The 21,136-nt window shown below is 45.9% G+C and overlaps 1 long non-coding RNA gene across 3 annotated transcripts; it reads left to right on the top strand.

Moving 5' to 3' along the window:
- The first annotated feature begins 204 nt into the window (after positions 1-204).
- LOC109736674 (uncharacterized) lies at positions 205-3,987 on the top strand. Of its 3 annotated transcripts, none has more exons than XR_002226449.4 (5): positions 205-465; positions 563-754; positions 844-959; positions 1,269-3,321; positions 3,407-3,987. It is a non-coding gene; the product is annotated as an uncharacterized lncRNA (long non-coding RNA). The 3 variants fall into 3 exon arrangements; XR_002226451.4 differs by lacking the exon at positions 844-959 and having other exon boundaries at positions 207-465; positions 1,269-2,747; positions 2,852-3,321; XR_002226448.4 differs by lacking the exon at positions 844-959 and having other exon boundaries at positions 206-465.
- Positions 3,988-21,136: the final 17,149 nt, after the last annotated feature.

The following is a 21,136-nucleotide window of genomic DNA, read 5'->3' on the forward strand; positions in this document are numbered from 1 at the left end:
ATTAGTTGGAAGAAACAAGACGGATGTCGATGGATGCGGAGTTATTGAGCTCGAGCACAAATGGACTCGTTATCTAGGCGGTTCGTTATAGCATCTGGATACGACGGGATCCACTCAATTGGCTATGTCACGTGCGCCGTGAACCCTGGGTGGTGGGCCATGTTAGTGACGGAGCTAGAACGCCGTGGACGGATCGAAGCAGAGCCGTGGCACATGACGTTATGTCCTTCCCGATCCTCCGCCCAGGAAACTTGCTTTCTGGTTACCGGGACAGGCACCGAGTAAATGCATGGATGGTGAGCTCGCTAGGGTTGTCTCGTACCTCCGCCGCCTGGATTTTTTTTAGAGTTCCGCCGCCTGGATTAGTCACTTGCAGAAGCGGCGGAGCTCATCTGCGATTCTCGTGCGCGATGAGGGCTGATCGAAACGGCCAAAAATTGAGTTCCTTATGCTGCCGATTAAGAGGTGAGCAATCTGTCCAATTTTTTTGTTTTTTCCGATGCGTGATTTTTGGGTGGTGCTCACTAAGACGAAAGCCTCCGTTTCCAATCTGTGTACCTAGGACCACCACGCTTGAAGAGGTGAACGGCATCGATATTCTGATGCAGCCGCAATACTATCCAGTGTCGCACCTATGGTGGAGATGAGTGCGGATGTCCAGATCTGTTCGGTTGAAGGGGCGGCGGATGGAGGCCGAGAAGGGTCAGAGCACTATTGGACAGATCAACCCTATAGCTCTTGGGTGGAAAAGAAGGTATGTCAGTTCTGCAGAACCACAAATTTTGTGCAACCAAATTATGATTATTCAGCAGAAAAAGTGATTTAGGCGCCCTCTGCTTGTAGAGATGGGGGCTAAAGCACTTAGGTGGCCTTTCAAGTGCACTCTGGTTTGAAACAATCAGAGCATGCAAATTGTGTAAGGGAGTGGGTGCCTATGTTGGTACTGACTGAACTGCTAGGTGTGTGGCCCTGTAAATATGGATGCAAGACTGACTCATCTATTAGTACAAGCTTCAGAAATTCAGAACTAGAATAAGCTGGGCAGGGACATTGCATGATTTTGTGGTTTGAAGTAATTAACATGTTGCTGCTAGTGTGTGAAATCAGGAAATTGTTATTAATAAAGTTGTGCAACATGTGATTTGGCTATGTTGATTCTGCAGCTAAACCAAAAGTAGAAGATCACGGTGCTTGCAAATGTTTACTAGCGCTGTGTGTAAAACTATCCATGATATTCATATCTGTTTGTGGGATTTTCTTGGTTGCAGAGTGAGGATAGGTGCTGCTGCGCCGGGAAGGACACCATGTCCTAACCGGACTACTGCTATGGAGAAGGCTATCCGTGGTTTGCCGATAATCCTGGGACAATGTCATAGTGCCAACTTTGGGTGCAAGCTTTGATTCTCTTTTTTGAAGCCTACGACTTCTAGAACTTGTATTCGTGGGAGAAACGATTTGGCATTAGATACGACAATTAGTATGCTAAATGTGGAGAGGACAAAATGCATGCAGGAGATTGTTTGTGGTTGTGTGGTATGGATAATGGATTTATATCTTGTTAGTATTTGACAATATTTCCTGCAGCAATTATCTCCGAAAAAATGCTCTCTCTTTGTTGTTGTTTGTTTAGGCAGGGGAAGGCGGGGGTTGAGAACACTCGGTCGTGCCGTTGCGAATGCCCTGCTCTCATCAGGTTGTTGCAATCCAAGGTCAATGGTTGGTACATAGCAGAACACTGTGAGGAGCACAACCACTCCTTGTCTCCTATGTTTGGACAAACAATACACTGGCCATCGCCACAAGCACATTGATTTATACATTTCAGACCTGGTAAAATAGCATCATGGTAAGTTTCTTTGGATCCATGGAGAATGTGTCGTTCACAAAAAGAGCCCTAAGGAACTTGTGTGGGAAAATTAACCGTGATTAGGCCGAGGATGATGTGAGGAAGACTATGGTAGTGTTTGGAGAGGTTGGTTCAAAGGATCAACACTTCACATATCGTGTGGAAGATGATAAAGAGGGGAGGATCGGCAGTCTGATGTGGGCAAATGAAATAGCCGATTGCAGTACACATTCTTTGGTGATGTCATGACCTTCGATACGACCTACAGGACAAACATGTATGATATTCCCTTTTGCCTGTTTGTCGGCATTGACAACCATTTTCAGAGCATCTTAGCAGGGGTTTTGGTCCGTGATGAGAAGGTTGAAAGCTTTGATTAGGTTTTCAGTGAATTCCTGAGGATGATGGGAGGGACACCACCAAAGACAGTGGCAAGAGTACATGGTGTTTACATTGTACAATAAATTTTTACTTACTCTAACATGGTTTGTGCACTGTATTTAAATGTGCAGACCAGAATTGAGCAATGGAGGTTGCTACAAAGAATATCATGCGAGGAGAACTACCCACAGGTGGTGCAAATGGTACGTGCTAAAGAAGGTGAAGCAGTAGCTGGGGTCTTTGCACACTAAGAGTGAATTCTGGACCAAGTTTTACAAAGTTATCAATCACATGCTAACGATTGATGAGTTTGATGAAGCTTGGAATTTCCTACCGGAGAAATATCATCTGAAGACACACCCTTACATGATGCAGTTGTATGAGATTAGACACAAGTGGGCTAAGCCATACTTTAAGAGGGTTTTCTGCGCTAAGATGACAAGCAAACAACGGATCGAAAGCGCGAACCATATGCTGAAAAATTATGTACACCCAGGTTGTCAGATGCATATGTTTGTAGGTAAGTACATGTGATTACAGTTTGACTGTGAGTTGGAGAACATGGCCAGAATTGTAAGGACTTGGCATTTCTATAATTTCAAAATTGATGTGCTACCTATGCAGTGGCAGAGCTTGCAGCAAATTACTGGGCGGGATGGGCAGGCCAAACTGAGATTGCCTCGGCCCATGGGTTGGCTGTAATAGGAGCAGGTGTTGCAAAGCTGGGCGGGCCATGGCCGATGTTGCCTCGCTGAAGCTCTGACAGTGTACCTATGCTTAAAGTGGTACATAACTTGTGTGGTTCTGTTTTACAGGGGAGACCTCTAATGAGAACTAACTTGGCCATAGAGAGGCATGCTGGGAAGATATATACAAGAGCAATGTTTGAGCAATTTGGACATATACTACATGAGTGTGATTGCTTACCAGGTTGAGGAGATCAAGAAAGGGAAGTTGTACGTTGCCATGCACACTGAAGCAGAATGGAGAGAGAAATGGTGTGGGGTCTCATATAAAGTGTGCTCGGTGGAGGAGAGGGGTGTAAGTGTGGTCAACTCACTCACATGGGAGTACTCTGCAGTCATGTGCTGAAGGTATGTAATCATAAGGTGCGAATGTCAGACATGTTCAAATTCATTTTCAGGAGGTTTGCTGACTTTATGTTGATGATAATTGCAGGTACTGGACTTCATCCGCATTCACATAGTGAAGAGAGAAACTAGGGACGCGAGGGACATCCTCCCACCTCATCTTACGCACTACCAGAAAGATCATGCTCACAAAATTTTGCCACTGGCAAAGAGGAAGGAGATGGGTAGGCCTGCGACCAGCAGAAGGAACTGCCTTACGAAGGGTTGAGGAAGAGGACCAGGTTTTGCACTATTTGCCGGCGACAGGGAGACAAAAAGGACTACGTGCCCAGACCGCGGAGATGTACCATAGCAAGACCCGGTCGATGCAAGAACTGTGGAGTCGAAGGTCACCAGCGAAACAATTGCAACAAAGCAGCGGAGCTATGTCTGAAAGAGAGTTGACTGAAATAGTAGGGATGTACCTGGGACAGTACCTGCATGGTTAGGATAAATGGTGTATGTGTATGACAATTTGCAGATAATGCAGACTGTGTGTTGTAGCTTGTATCCTCATGCTGAAGCTGCAAATGTCCTTTGCATGTGTTGATACAAGTGTGTCTAATGAATTTCTTGATACTACTTCGTGAGTGGAACTAGTCTGAATAAATAGAATGTGGTCTGAATAAACTGTACTGAATCTGCTGTGAGTTGGTCTGGGTTTTGATCTGGAGAATTATGATGTGGGTGGGCGTTGATAGTTATACCTCCAGAATTATGTTTTTGGTACTGTATTAGAGTTTGTTTGGTAAATTAAAACACTGCACTTGTAGCTGAATGGTTACAACAGTTCATTGCATATTAGTATATTACTCCCTCCGTCCTTTAAAAAGTGTACTTCCAACTTTATTGGAAAGTCAAACTTTTTTATGTTTGACTGTATTTATATAATAATACACCAACATTTATACCATCAAATTAGTAGCATTAGATTCATGTTAAAATATATTTTCATCGTATAGCTATTTGGTTTCACAAAGATTGTTATATTTTTGCACAAACTCGGTCAAACTTTGATATAGTTTGACCCTCCAACAAAGTTGGAAGTACACTTTTCAAAGGATGGAGGGAGTACGTTGGTGTCTAATCCAAAATTCTAGTGCAGCGGACAAGGCATATGCACGAGTTCAAATTGTGAACATGAGCGAAAAAATTGATGCCTACGTATGGATAAGAGTTGGGAGAGGGACAACTGAACATATTGGCCGCTCCATTCATGTATTCAGCAGTCTAGATTTTCTTCTGGGACAATTCAGCAGTTTAGATCGGTCAGTGCAATAGTTGGGAACAATAAATGGGCTCTAACATCGCCGTTCGTCCAGAATCTCGAATTTGACGGGCCATAATGTGTGCTTCCGCCAGAGCGGTAACAACATGACTGACGGCGTCGTCTGTGATGTGGGTCATAAGGCCTGGTAACGAAAAGAATACTTGGGCCCTCACGTGATGGGTCCACGATCTCGAGGAGACTGAACGGGGATGATTCCGCGAGCATATGTGCTCGAGCACAGAACAGGACTTTTGGGATGTTGATGCGGTTGTTTCGTGCTTATGATTCTAGAAATGAGACATTGCTTAATGTCATTAATTATTGTTGTCTTTCCGAACATCAAATGCATTTTACCTTTGCCCGTTAGAAAATGCATTTTGCTTATCATGACTTGAGCATTGAAGATTATTGGGCAATGAAAATTTTTGTTCTGTATCGGGTCTGTTATATCTTAGCTCAGCGTGCTACATGTTTCTATTTTGGGCATTTTCATCCTTCTCATTGGAGGATAAAAGTGACAGCCATAAAATTGTTTACTGAGACAAAGATCTGAATTTTAAAAAGACATAAATAAATTGTTTATATCGGGTCGGGGTTTTCTGGTAATGGGTCAGTTAAGGATTAGTTGTTTCGTGCTTATGATTCTGGAGATGAGATCTTGCTTAATGTCATTAGTTATTGTTGTCTTTCTGATCATCAAATGCATTTTACCTTCGCCTCCAGAAAATGCATTTTACTTATCAGGACTTGAGCATTGAAGATTATTGGGCAGTGAAAAGGTTTGTTCTGTATCGGGTCTGTTATATTTTAGCTCAGCCTGCTCTATTTTGGGCATTTTCATATTCCCGGTTGGAGGATAAAAGTGACCGCCATAAATAATTTGTTTACCGAGACAGAGATCAAAATTTTTAAAAGCCATGTGCTAATGTTAATGTCATTAGTTTTTAATGTCTTTCTGAACATCAAATGCATTTACCTTCGCCCCTTAGAAAATGCATTTTACGTATTAGGACTTGAGCATTAAAGATTATTGAGCAGTGAAAAAGTTTGTTCTGTATCGGGTCTGTTATATTTTAGCTCAATGTTCTACATGTTCCTATTTTGTGCATTTTCATCATCTTGGTTGGAGGATAAAAGTGAAGGCCACAAATAAATTGTTTGCCAAGATAGAGATCAAAAATTAAAAAAGACATAAATAAATAGTTTATGTCGGGTCGGGGTCTTCTGGTTATTGGTCATTTATAGGGATTAGTTGGAAGAAACAAGACGGGTGTCGATGCGGTTGTTTTGTGCTTATGATTCTAGAGATGACATATTGCTTAATGTCATTAGTTATTTTTGTCTTTCTAAACATCAAATGCATTTTACTTATCAGGACTTGAGTATCGAAGATTATTGGACGGTGAAAAGGTTTGTTCTGGATCAGGTCTGTTATATTTTAGCCCAGCGTGCTACATGTTTCTATTTTGCCATTTTCATATCCTTGGTTGGAGGATAAAAGTGACCACCATAAATAATTTGTTTACCAAGACAGAGATGAATTTTTTTTAAAGCCATGTGCTAATGTTAATGTCATTAGTTATTGTTGTCTTTCTGAACATCAAATGCATTTTACCTTCGCCCCGTAAAAAATGCATTTTACTTATCAGGACTTGAGCATTGAAGATTATTGGGCAGTGAAAATGTTTGTTCTGCATCGGGTCTGCTATATTTTAGCTCTGCGTGCTACATGATTCTATTTTGGGCATTTTCATAATCTTGGTTGGAGGATAAAAGTAACCGCCACAAATAAATTGTTTGCCAAGACAGAGATAAAAAAACATAAATAAATTGTTTGTGTCGGGTCGGGTCTTCTGTTTATGGGTCATTTAAGGATTAGTTGGAAGAAACAAGACGGATGTCGATGCAGTTGTTTCGTGTTTACGATTGTAGAGATGAGATATTGCTTAATATCATTAGTTATTGTTGTCTTTCTAACATCAAATGCATTGTACCTTCACCCCCCCCCCCCCCCCCCCCCCCAAAATGCATATTACTTATCAGGATTTGAGCATTGATGGTTATTGGGCAGTGAAAAGGTTTGTTCTTTATCGGGTTTGTTATATTTTACCTCAGCGTGTCTACATGTTCCTATTTTGGGCATTTTCATACTCTTGGTTGGAGGATAAAAGTGACGGTCGTAAATAAATAAATTGTTTCTCGTGTACATATCACGAAAAAATATAGTAGGAGTTAAAAAAAGGCTGTGACAAAGATAAAAATACATGTTCCTATTTTGGGCATTTTCACACTCCTGGTTGGAGGATAAAAATGGCCGCCATAAATAAATAATCTGTTTCTCGTATATATCACGAAAAAATTAGTACGAGTTTAAAAAAAGGCCGTGAAAGAGACCAAAACTAAAAAAAAAGCCATGTGCTAATGTCTTTTTGGTTGGCTCTGGCCTCGGTCCATTTTTTCGGCTCTGGCTCTTTCTCTTTTGTGGGCTCTAATAAAGGCCTCTTTTCTTCTTCTTTTTCTCATGGGCTCTGAGGCCTTTTTTTCTCATGGGCTCTAATAAAGGCCTCTTTTCTTTTTTTTCTCGTGGGCGGGCTCTGAAGCCTCTTTTTCTTTTTCTCGTGGGCTCTGACGCCTCTTTCCTTTTTTTCATGGGCTCTAAGGCCTCTTTCTCGGCTGGTTGTCCCCGTGGAGGTAATGTGATTGGAGAAAGGTACTCCCTCCGTAAACTAATATAAGAGCGTTTAGATCACTACTTTAGTATTCTAAACGCTTTTATATTAGTTTACGGAGGGAGTAGTATATAAGCTGGGCACAGCGTCCCACGCCAAATCCTATTTGGCGCCTTAAGTGCCCGATTTAGTTCATTTTACAATTGGGCGCATACCCCCTGCCTTCCTTCGCTACTAACGGGCTTGGCCCATCCCCCCCCCCCCCCCCCCTTGGTTATATGTTTATAAGGCAAAAAAGGGCGCTGGAGGAGAATCGAACCTGGGACCTTTGAACATCAAGGAAGGATGCAATTACCACTGCGCCAGCTCTCCCACTGTAATATTTTGCATCTTTTTCCTGCCTTTCTTCTTCCATCTTTCCTTTTTCCCTTTTTCCAAAGTTTATTTTTCAAATTCGAGAAGTTTTCTTTTTCTTCATGTTTTTTTCTGCAAAATGGATGAACTTTTTTTCGAATTTGATGAACTTTTTTCAAATTTGATGAACTTTTTTCAAATCCGATGAACTTCTTTCAAATTCGATGAACTTCTTTCAAATTCGATGAACTTTTTTCAAATTTGATGAACTTTTTTTCAATTCTGGTGAACTTTTTTGAAATTCGATGAACTTTTTTCAAAACCGATGAACTTTTTTCAAAGTCGATGAACTTTTTTTTGATTTTGATGAACTTTTTTCAAACACGATGAACTTTTTTTAGAATTTGATGAACTTTTTTCAAATTCGATGAACTTTTTTCAAATCTGATGAACTTTTTTTCAATTCTGGTGAACTTTTTTGAAATTTGATGAACTTTTTTCAAAACCGATGAACTTTTTTCAATTTTGATGATTTTTTTTTAAATTCGATGAACTTTTTTCAAAATCGATGAACTTTGTTTCTAAAAACTGTAGTACATACTGTAGTAAACCGGTTGGGTTTTTCTAAGAAAATCAGTACCTAATGTAGCAGTTTTTGGCGAGAGGAAAAAAATGATCGAGCTGGGACCAGCGATCGAGCGGGAGCCAACGAAGGGAAGCGAAGAGGGAGCCATGGTTTAATGGGCCGGCCCAGAAGGAGGCGCGCGCGAGCGCCACGATCGCTTACTGGCGCTGAAGGCGCTGACGAGGAGGACTCGCGTCCCACAGCAGGCGAGGTGGGACAATTTTAATTTTTAGAGCATACGACCTGTGCGCTCGTCCGCATGGGCCGGCTCGGCACGCACGCGCACTGACGCAGTATCCGGCCCACCAGAGGTTTCATCGATCGAAAAAATAAATAAATGACGTTCGCTAATACAATACACGGTCCAGAGATCGAACGCCGGACCTTGTAGTATTATCCAGCCGTAATAAACCGTCACGTTTTCTTCGAGACAATGATGAAAACTAGTGCTCCTCCTAGTACTTAAGTGATCACCTGTTCGTGGTAAGAAAGACACGACCACGAGGATGCCTTCTCCAAAACTCTGGCCTCATGTCGACGTGCGCCACCGCCCACTCGCAGCATCGTCCACCTGCAGCCATCCGCTGTGTGTATAAGCCATAACAAAGAAACTGAGCATACCCCTACCCTAGTCTGTCAGGCAGGACTTCTACCTAATCAGTCAGCCGCCGTCGCTTCCCATTTCCGGCCAGCAATTACGCGCAGCATCAGGCAGCCTCCGGCTGGAGGCTTCAACTCCCGGCCACCGGCCGCGGGTAACTCCGCTGCTCGGCTTGCGTGTGCACGTCGCCACTTCCCCCGGCGGCACACACGGGTTGCCGAAGCCTGTGGCAATGCTTTGCGGATATGAAATGTTTGAGGGAGCAGAAGAGATCGAACACACGGATTGCATTGATCAAGGTTAGACTTATACAGGGAGAACAGAGGGCGTGAGCCCACGATGGTGATCGTGGTCAGGCCATGTTCGAGAGGTGGAGGTCGTGTGTGCTGACTACAAAACTGCACACACACGTACACTACTGCTACCCTACTGTATAGCTACATACAAAACTCATGTACAGAATACAAGGATTTAACACCCCCCAGTCGAAGCAAAGACTAGACCGAAAATCATGAAACACGTCGGCCGGCAGCCCTTTGGTCGTCACGTCGCGAACTGTTGCCGCGTTGGGACGTGGAGAACCCGGAAATCACCGAGAGCCACGTGCTCGCAGACGAAGTGGATGCCGGCTAGACATGCTTGGTGCCGTGGTGGTGAATGGCATTGCTGGATAGGTACACGACGGAGATGTTGTCGCAGTAGACCAGCGTTGCAGTGGTGACCGCACAGCGGAGCTCGCCGAAGAGTTGTCGAAGCACACTCGGCCACGGCGTTGGCCACACTACGGTACTCTGCCTCCGCGCTGGAGCTTATGATGTTGTATTGGGAATTGACAGAAGTTCAATCCAACGTCTTGTCGTTGGGGACTGAAGACGATATCCTCCGAATACGACGGCGAAAAATTAGTCTGTGGGGCGTGCACACCAAATCACAAGACACCTTGCAAGAAATTTCTCATGAGCAGCTCAGCAAATGGAATACCAGGCAATGAAGTGTGGGCTCTGGTTGTTCTCGATCCAGTCACACAACAACAATACTTAACTGAACCTGGGGTATCCCCTGATCTGCAACAGTTGTTAACTGAGTTTGCAGATGTTTTTGACATTAAACTCTTTGCCCACAAGGAGAGCACTAGATCATGCTATTGCTTTGGAACCGGATGCTAGGCCTGCCAATTCTAGACCTTACCGCTACTCTCCGTTGCAAAAAGACGAGATTGAGCGACAGGTAACGGAGATGCTGCAGTCATCATGAACAGTATGGGTCCTTTTGCAGCACCAGTTTTACTTGTCAAAAATAAGGACGACATGTGACGGTTTTGTGTGGATTATCGCAGGTTAAACTCTGCCACAGTGAAGAACAAGTTTCCATTACCAGTGGTGGATGAGCTCTTAGACGAACTAGCTGGCAGAAAAAAATTCTCCAAGTTGGATTTACATGCTGGTTACCATCAGATACGTATGAGCCTGAAGACGAGGAGAAAACGCCATTTAAAACTCATCATGGTCATTTTCACTTTCGAGTAATGCCATTTGGTCTGACGAACGCTCCAGCCACGTTCCAACGTGCGATGAATTCTATCTCTGCACCTTATCTGTGCAAGTTTGTCATCATCTTCCTCGATGACATCTTGGTTTACAGTGCCTTGTGGCCTGAACATTTACAGCATCCGCGTACAGTGTTGGAAACATTGCGTCAGACTCGGTTCTTTGCCAAAATGTCAAAGTGCCCTTTTGGACAGACTCAGATTCAGTAGTTGGAATATATTATTATCTCAGCTCAAGGTGTTGCAACTGATCGAGAAAACATTGGCAATGGAACAGTGGCCCTTACCAACTTCGGCTACCGAACTTCAAGGTTTCTTGGGCTTAACTGGTTGCTACCGTAAATTTGTTCATCATTATGTGTTGATCTTGAAGCCCCTGGCATAATTGCTAACTAAGAAAGGCTTTATATGGAATGATCAGGCCACTCAAGCATTCTTAGCTCTGAAAGACTGCCATTTTACATACCCAGTCCTGGAACTTCCTAATTTCTCCAAGCCGTTTACAGTGGAGACTGAAGCTTGTGACACGGGTGTTGGTGCCGTGTTAGTGCAACAAGGTCATCCAATAGCATATATGAGCAAAAGCTTTGGGACAGCAAACAGTAAACTGCCAATCTATGAAAAAGAGTTCTTGGCTGTGGATAAATGGCGCCAGTACTTGCAGCGGGTGCCTTTTCAAATCCTGACAGATCACAAAATTCTTTGTAGCCTTGAGGATCAGCAACTCACCACTGACTTGCAACGAAAGGCTATGTCCAAATTAGTGGGTTTGCAGTTTCACATAAAATACAAACGGGTGTGGACGATGGCGCGGCTGATACTTTGTCTCGTGTGGGGCAGTTGCTTGCTGTACAAACCATTTCGACCTGCCAACCAGACTGGATTCAAGAGGTTCTTAACTCCTATGCCACTGACACTGTGGCCTCGAAGCTGTTATAGGAATTGCCAAGACCTGCAAATTGATGGCCAGGCGTGGCTGGTACTAGATCTCAGAAGGTAAGAAGGTAAGAGCTTGTACTCTCGAAAAAGAAGGTAAGAGCTTGATAGCCCACTTTGCGATCCGACCTGTGGCGCCCCAGTCGTTGATGATATCTCCAAGGGGAACTTAACTTGCCACAGTGATAGAACACTCCTGAAAATAGTGCCGGAGCTTCCGAGATGACATAAAAACCGCGTAGGCGATCTCCTGGTAGTGAGGGTACCTCGTTTTGCACGGAGATAGCACCTCGGAAACATAGTAGAAAGGACGTTGTACCTTTTAGGCGTGACCTTCCTCCTACCGCTCTACCACGAGCACAACGCTAGCCACCTGATTGGTGGCCGAGATGTACAACATCGGATAGCCGACATGCAGTGCTGCGAGGATCGGGTTGGTCGCCAATAGTGTCTTTATTTCTTCCAAGACTTTGCTGGCCTCGGTCGTCCACTCGAAGTTGTCTGTTTTCTTTAGTAGGCGGTATAAGGGGAGCGCTTTTTCCCCGAGCCTGGAGATGAACCTGCTCAGAAAAGCGGCGCATCCGGCTAGCCTTTGAATCTCCTTCAACTTGGATGGTATACCGAGCTTAGCCAGCACCTTGATCTTGTCGGGATTTGGTTCAATCCCACACTGCGATACGATGAATCCTAGAAGCTTACCGGACGGTACGCCGAAAACGCACTTGTCTGGATTGAGCTTAATGTTAAACGCACGCAGATTTTCGAAGGTCTCGCGTAGATCGTCTATGAGGGTGTCGGCTTTCTTGGTCTTGACGACTACGTCACCGACGTATGCTTTGGCGGTGGTTCTGATCTCCAGCTGCAGGCACTTCTGGATCATCCGTTGGTACATAGGGCCCGTACGACGTGATAAATGAGGTGGCCTCCTGGACGGACGACGTGATTAATCTGGTAGTACCCTGAGTACGCATTCAAAAAGTAGACGAGGTCGTGCCTGGCCGTGGCATCAACGATCTGGTCGATGCGCGGCAGGGGGAAGGGATCCTTCGTGCTTTGTTGACTTCCTTGAAGTCGATACAGAGACATCAGGTCTCGTTCTTCTTCAGCACCATGACTATGTTGGATAACCAGTCAGGATGCTTCACTTCTCAGATGAAGCCAGCCTCCAGGAGTTTGGCCAGCTCCTCGTCCACAGCCTTTCGATTGGGCTCAGAGAACCTGCACAGGGCCTGCTTGACATGCTTGGCACCAGGTAAGATGTTCAAGCTGTGCTCCGCAATCTCCGTCGGGATGCCTTGGCATATCAGATGGATGCCAGGCAAATACATCCCAGTTCTCACGGAGGAAATCGTGGAGCGAGCTTTCCTATTTGCTATCTAGGCTGGTCCCCATCGAAGCCGTCTTGGTCGGATCGTTAGGGTGCACCTGGAACTTTTGGATGTCCTGACCGGACTGGAACGACGTAGACTTGGTACATTTGGTGATTTTAATGTTGTCCTTATCGACCTTGGACCACAAGTCGGCAAGCTCCTCGGACCTCGGTTGCCAAGGCTTCAGCGACAGCCTCGGCTGCCAAGGCTAATGTGGTCTGCTCGGTCTTCAGAGACCGCTCGACGTTCCCGGAGATGGTGATGACACCGTTCGGGCCCGGGATCTTCAACTTCAAGTAGGCATAGTGCGGTACTGTGCCGAATCGAGCAAAACACCATCCAACCTAGGACGGCATGGTAGCTGTTTTTGGAAGGTACTATGTCGAAGCTTAAGCTTCAAACAATAGTTGTCTGGGGTACCTAACACCACATCTAGCGTGACCCTTCCAATGCAAGAGGACTCCATGCCCAGGATAATACCCTTGACCTGCTTTTAATCGTCTCGATTCATGATTCATCAAACTGCATCTTCATTGTGTCAGCGTATATAAGGTTTAAGCTGTTGTCATCGTCCATCATGACCTTAGTGAGGTGGAAACCATCAACAATTGGGTCCAGGACGAGTGCGGTTGTTTCACCGTGGGGAGCACGTTTGCGGTCACGTCGATCAAAGATGATAGGAATTCCCAACCAGGAATTGTATTTCGGCTCGGCGGGCTCCGCGGCATATACCTCACGGAGAACACATTTGCGGTCCTTTTTCGAAGTGTAACATGGGCAGATTATGTTCACATTCTTTATTTGGAGCGGAAACTGCTTCTGACCGCTGTTCCACTTACCGGGCTGCAGTTGTCCTTCGTCGTCATTGCGAGGATTTGGCTTGCCAGTGTCGGCCTTCCCGAACTGCATGGCCTTCTTGAGGACCCAACAGTTTTGGTTGTGTGGTTTGCCGGAGGGTCGCCGTCGTTCTCCAGACCATGGATGTCGCAAGGCCTATCCATGATCTTGTTGAAGGTCGAATTGCCACCGCCACCCTTCTTCTTGTTCCACTTCTTCTTCTGACTGTTGTTTCCACCCTAGGGAGCAAAGGCGGAGTTGACCTCGTCGTCATCGCCGTCCTCGTGCCTGTGCTTATTCTTGATTGCGCCTTGACTTTCCGGACTGGTCATTTATATTGGACGAGCCCGGATCGCCATCGGGTGCCCGCTGCTTCGCAAGCCACATGTCTTCCCCTACGATGTTCCTGTCGAGCATGTCCATCAAGGCCAACATCGACTTAGGCTTGTAGTGTCCGAAGTGCCTTGATAGGAATTTGGTGTGGAACTTGTCCAATAGTGTTTTCCCTTTGATTTCTCCACGTTTCCCCTCGTTTCTTCGTGTTCCTCCCCGAACCCCCCTCCAATTCGTGAAGATCGAGCCACCATAGGGTTTGCCCTACATCAGAGAGTGTTCAACCATGCCCTGGCCGCTCCCTCGAGCATGAGAGGTAGGTGCTTTATGGCATGCCAGTCATCACCGCCTGCAACCTTGACCACGAATAGGTAATCTGTGACAGATCTCGGGGTCCTGCTTGTCGTCGTACTTCTCGCAGTTGTTGATCTTAAAGTTTGGCGGGAAGGTATGAGCGACAATCTCATCCGAGAAGCAGGTCAGATACATGGCAGATGGACCCGCGGTTGCCGAACGGATGGCGTCGATCGTGTGACGCGCATCGTTCAGACCCATCGCCAGGGCATACCTTGTGTAGGCTCGTTGGTGCTTGTCTCGGGACTGGAGGCACATCCAAGCCGCCCTCTGTATGGAGGTTGGCCGCGTGATGGGCCCCTGAGCGGATCTAGCCTGGTGGATAGTACGGGGAGCCGCAACAGTAGCCGGCGATTGATGCCAGACTTGATTGAGAGACCCTGTTTTACCAGTATGACGGGTAGCCGAGCTACCCACGTTACCGGACATTCCAAGGTGGCTTTTCGACTTGGCATAAACATCCAATTGTCACCCTGCCGTATCCAGGTACTACATGGCTTCCTGGAATCGCTTCCTGTCCGAATGGTTGACCGGGAAATTGATCTCAGCCAGCCACTGGGCAGCTGCGAGCATGTTCTTTCCCGGGGTGCGGTACAAGGATGAGTTGTGTGTTGCAGTGTTCCTCATGTCATCCTTCATCCGCCTGCCCTTCATGGCCAGTGCAACCTTAATTGTTGTCTGGGTGGTTTTCTTTGCCGTTGGGCGGGACCTATTCGCCATCGGGGCGGTCTTGAGTGAGGCCCGGATTGCCTCTATTTCCTACTCAACAGCCTGGACTCACTCCCATGCATTGTCCAGCTCTTCCGACCTGCGCTCCACGCGGCGCTTCTCCCTCGAAGCATTGCCCACAATGTTCAAGACGCACTGGCGAGCATGGTCGCGCCTCGGGCTACCAAAAGCTCTATCCAGGGCCTGGATATCCCTGTCACTGAGCTCCCTGCCCTCTCTAGCCACCGACTCCTCGGCTGTCGGGTTGTTAGCGTTCTGCCTCTAATCCGCACCGGGCGTAAGGGCAGCACGGCTCGCGGCCGGCTCTTAGCAGACTCGCCGATCTCCTCCTCCAGGTCTTCCATCTCTTATTGCACCAGCAAGCACCTCGATGAGATCCTCGATGTTTGCGGTCTGTTGGGTGGTGGGTGGGTCAAAAAATTCTACCTCTTCCTACTGCTCCTGGGCCCAGCATGACGCCAAACCCTGGAGAATGAACTCCGCAGGAATCTGCAGCGTACTCTAGATTGCCGACGATCCGACCTGGAGGAAAGTTCTCGATCTAGCCAAGGTGGCCAGTCGAGTCGGCGACAAAGGTGGCGGGGTCGAAGACGAACATCTGTCATGGTGGATATCTATGCGTCGGACTCGATCGGAGCTTCAATCAAGCATCTGCGTTCACCTAGCGGGACCTGCATGGGCCACCACTATCGAAGACGATTTCGGTAGATCCCTCGGTAGGGTATCCCGAAGAGGTGACTAGGCCAGATGGTAACAGGAGGCGGGTCTTTACGAGGTTCGGGCCCTCTCGACGAAGGTAAAACCCTACTCCTGCTCTGTGTTAATTGCGATAGGGGTCTACAAAGTACAGGGTATAGTACCGAGAAACTGTATGTTGTAATGTATCTATCAACTAGCCCGGACCCCGGCTTATATAGCCATACCGGGGGCCCTAGGGTCACAAATCCTAGTCGACTACGTCGGTGGAGGTAGAGTCATCCACGGCTCTGGTATCTTCGTCTTGTACTGCAAGTCTTCCGGAGTCTTCATATAACGTGTCATGGGTTGCCCAATGCGGCCCATGACAGAACCGACCTAGGGGTCCTCAGCCCAGCCCACCAGGCCGGGAACCGACGTGATGAGGGACCCCTCAGTCGGGACACCATCACCGTCTATAGAAGTCGATGGCGAAGACGAGGTCACAGGCACACAAGCACCAAGCGCCAATGGAAGGCGCATGTGCGAGACGTAGTCGGCAGCACGATGTGCACCAATACTACTGGCGGAAGTCGTGAGAAGAGTCGGTTTATAACGACCATCACCATCTGTGAAGGTCACAAGACGAGTCGTTCTAGAGCGACCACCAGAACCTACGGAAGGCACCAAAGAGGATGACGTTACAAGTGAACGAGCACCAAGCACCGAGGGAAGGCGCGTGTGCAAGATGAAATCGATGTAGGGAACACCGTTAGAAGTCAACGGGCATCGAGAAAGAGGTGTGCCCAAGGACGAAGACATTGTTTTTTGAAGGAAATGCAAAGCTGCTGAAAAGAGCACTCGACGAAACAAGGCGCTAACCCATAACCAACAAGGCAAGTACCAGAAGTAGGGGAAGCACCAGATGCAAGTCGGGAGAGCCGTGCGTGGGGCAATGGGCAAACATCACAAGGGGCAGAGTCCTGGACCTTTGCGAGTAGGTGTAGCAACTAGTGGCTCTCAGCGCAGATAGACCGGAGAGCAACGACGGCGACATGTACTGAGATGGCGGGCGGGCGGGATGGCGGCTGACTGGAGCGGGGCAGCCCTAGATCGCACGGGTGGAGGCAGCCCTGTAGGTGGGCAGCGCTACCTGGTCTAGAGGGTAGTGGCACCAGGCGAAAGGGCAGGCGGGGGCTTGGGCGACGGTGGCCTGGCCAAGCGTGGATTGGGAACACACGAGGCTTGGACGACGCAAGTGAGCTTCGTATAGGATGGGAATCCTCCTGCCCTGGGTCATAGCCTGACGGGTTGGCGAACAGGAAGGTGGAGAGTTGGACGCTGGAAGACGTCGAGGCCTCGAGGGTGTTGGAAATCTATATGTAGATTGCCTAGCCCTTTCCATCTGTTCAAACTTTTGGTTGCGTTGGCTAATGCATGAAGCTTAACATGGTATCAGAGTCCAAGGTCTTGAGTTCAAGTCCCGCCTTTTGCAATTTATCCAAAAATTACTGCCGCCCCCCTCCATGTCCATGTATAAGCCTCTTGAGCCATACCTCTGAGTTTATTCATGCGTTAACTTCCAGCGTCACATGTGAGAGGGGGTGTTGAAGTGTATCTGTGGATTGCCTAGCCCTTCCCATCAGTTCAGACTTTTGGTTGCATTGGCTAGTGCATGAAGCTTAACATGGTATCAGGGCCTAAGGCCTTGAGTTCAAGTCCTGGCTTCCACAATTTATCCAAAATTTGTCGTTGCCCCTTCTGTATCCATGTATAGGCCGAGGGGGTGTTGAAGTGTATATGAGGATTGCCTAGCCCCTTCCATCAGTCCGAACTTTTGGTTGCGTTGGCTAGTGCATGAAGCTTAATATAGGGGAAGTACTAGATTGATTTGATCAGTGATCTATATGAGCACGAGTTGCAACATGCAAGGAGGAAAAAAAACCTAGGCTCTAATACAATGTTAGGGAAATAGCAACTTGTATTCCCGTGGGGCCACAGGCTAGTATATATACACGTACAAGTGAGGGAAATATGCAAAAAGACCCTTATACAATGAGGAAAATATAAAAGATATACACGGCTATAATACAACTCAAACGATATGTACAACACTTCAATATGCAAAAGTGCACCTAACAGGGTCAATTGATCTTAACTAAAAGTTGAGAAAAACATGTCCCACAAAATAACATTATTCAACAATCAGGCCCACAAAAGAAATGCAATATCACACAAGTAAATGGCATAAAATGGCAACTGAGGAGTTTTGATTATCCCTAAAGCGAGAACACATGTAACTGTCTGGGTAACCGGATGAGAATTCAAAAATGCTAGAAATACATCTGGCACCAAGTTATGACTGGAAACTATCATGGTCACTAGTATAAATCTTGCAAAAAATATTTTGGTGACAGAACATGGAAGGACGGAGCAGACCAACTCCTGGTGAAGGACGAGGAGAATAAGCATAGATGGCAGAGTACTTCGACAAACTGTTCAATGGGGAGAATGAGAGTTCTACCACTGAGCTGGACGACTCCTTTGATGATACCAGCAGGCGTTTTGTACGGTGAATCTAGGAGTCTGAGGTCAAGGAGGCTTTAAAAAGGATGACAGGAGGCAAGGTGATGAGCCCTGATTGTATCCCCATTGAGGTGTGGAAAGGCCTCGGGGACATAGCGGTAGTATGGCTAACCAAGCTTTTCAACCTCATTTTTCGGGCAGACAAGATGCCAGAAGAATGGAATCGGAGTATATTAGTACCAATCTTCAAGAACAAGGGGGATGTTCAGCGTCGTACTAATTACCGTGGAATTAAGCTGATGAGCCATACAATGAAGCTATGGGAGAGAGTCATTGAGCACCGCTTAAGAAGAATGACAAGTGTGGCCAAAAATCAGTTCAGTTTCATGCCTTGGAGGTCGACCATGGAAGCCATTTTCCTGGTACGACAACTTATGGAGATATAGGGAGCAAAAGAAGGACCTGCATATGGTGTTCATTGACTTGGAAAAGGCCTATGATAAGACACCGCGGAATGTCATGTGGTGGGCCTTGGAGAAACACAAAGTCCCGACAAAGTACATTACCCTCATCAAGGACATGTACGATAATGTTGTGACAAGTGTTCGAACAAGTTATGTCGACACTGATGACTTCCCGATTAAGATAGGACTGCATCAGGGGTCAACTTTGAGCCCTTATCTTTTTGCTTTGGTGATGGATGAGGTCACAAGGGATATACAAGGAGATATCCCATGGTATATGCTCTTTGCGGATGATGTGGTGCTAGTTGACGATAGTCGAACGGGGTTCAATAGGAAGTTAGAGTTATGGAGACAAACCTTGGAATCGAAAGGTTTTAGGCAGTAGAACTAAAACCAAGTACATGAGGTGCGGTTTCAGTACTACTAGGCACGAGGAGGAGGAGGTTAGCCTTGATGGGCAGGTGGTGCCTCAGAAGGACACCGTTCGATATTTGGGGTCAATGTTGCAGAAGGATGGGGTTATTGATGAAGATGTGAACCATCGAATCAAAGCTGGATGGATGAAGTGGCACCAAACTTCTGGCATTCTCTGTGACAAGAGAGTGCCACAAAGGCTAAAAGGCAAGTTCTAGGTTCGACCCGCAATGGTGTATGGCGCTAAGTGTTGGCCAACTAAAAGGCGACATGTTCAACACTTAGGCGTGGCGGAGATGCACATGCTGAGATGTGTGGCCACACGAGGAAGGATCGAGTCCGGAATGATGATATACGAGATAGAGTTGGGGTAGCACCAATTGAAGAGAAGCTTGTCCAACATCGTCTAAGATGGTTTGGGCATATTCAGCGCAGGCCTCCAAAAGCTCCAGTGCATAGCGGACGGCTAAAGCGTGTGGATAATGTCAAGAGAGGTCGGGGTAGATCGAATTTGACATGGGAGGAGTCTGTAAAAAGAGATCTGAAGGATTGGAGTATCACCAAAGAACTAGTCATGGACAGGGGTGCGTGGAAGCTTTGCTATCCATGTGCCAGAACCATGAGTTGGTCGCGAGATCTTATGGGTTTCACCTCTAGCCTACCCCAACTTGTTTGGGACTAAAGGCTTTGTTGTTGTTGTACAGAACATGGAAATATTTCACTGAGAATGAGAAGGAACATTAATAATGATTTATTTTTGTATGTTTGACAACATTACCTTATCTCGGTAAATGCTGGACCCGTTTCGGAACATAGTTGGTTCATCACAATAGATGATCTGGAACTGCTGCAAAAGCAACACGTTCTTGTCCTTCGCAAATATTCCCTAGAACAAGATGGTTCACACAAAAAAAGATTTATACAAATGCTACAAAAGATAACTCAAACTCTAGAAGACTTAGATTACCTACGATATTTCTTGTGCCTCCTTTTCAGTTTTTCCAGATTTCACTAGCATCCAGAACCATCTAGTATCATAATGATTATTTATATGACCTGAAAGGCACACCCACAATTAAATATGTTTAAACCGTACCCAATAAAATAAAGAAACTAACTAGGGCAACCAGAGAAAAAAATCTTATTGAATGACGCATACATACACCATATTGTTTATTCAATGTTGCTGGAGTTTCTACAATTTTTGGCAAATACTCCCTCCGTCCGGAAATACTTGTCGGAGAAATGGATGTATCTAGACGTACATCCATTTTTATCCATTTCTCTGACAAGTATTTCCGGACAGAGGGAGTAACATACATGCCATGATATTATTGCACAATACAATAATCTTGTTATTTATACTAGGAAAATGTCGACTGTAGTTCGAGATGCTTACAGTCCACTTGCCTCCAGGCCAAATAATCACAAATGGTCTTCATACTCCCCCCGTCCCGAACTTCTTGTCTTAGATTTGTCTAGATACGATAGTGTTAGATACATCCGTATCTAGACAAATCTAAGACAAGTAATTTGGGACGGAGGTTATATTTAGATAGCACACAGCTCGGCCATCAAAATAGGGAGGCTCCCTCAACTCTTTATCTGGAAAGAAATATTTCCACTTCATCACATACACAGATGTTAAGTAAAAAAAAACACAGAGAGAATTTTGCTGTAAGTATTGGTAGAGAAGTCAATGACATCATGAGATATTATAATTGAATAGTTCAAATAGTTTTGGATATGGAAATTATATCCTAAATAATCAGTGAAGAGCAAACAAATCAAATAAGGTACCTTCCTCATTTTGAAGAAATTTGTTTCCTCTCTGAAAACAAAACTGCAAAGCAAACAGAAATATAACTATATAAGAGACTTGAGATTATTATCCAAGGATGGAGCCCGTGCAATCCAGAAGTGTCTCCATTCACAACAGTATTTGCATACAGTTTGTTTACGTAAAATCTGCATACTTTTTATAAATTAACTTTCATGAGAAGATGCTATACAGACTATACCTGTACTCATCGCTAACACCATAAGCAAATACTATGTCAGGAATTTCTTGAGCAT

The sequence above is a fragment of the Aegilops tauschii genome, chromosome 1, assembly GCF_002575655.3.
Source record: "Aegilops tauschii subsp. strangulata cultivar AL8/78 chromosome 1, Aet v6.0, whole genome shotgun sequence".
Taxonomy (NCBI): Eukaryota; Viridiplantae; Streptophyta; class Magnoliopsida; order Poales; family Poaceae; genus Aegilops; species Aegilops tauschii.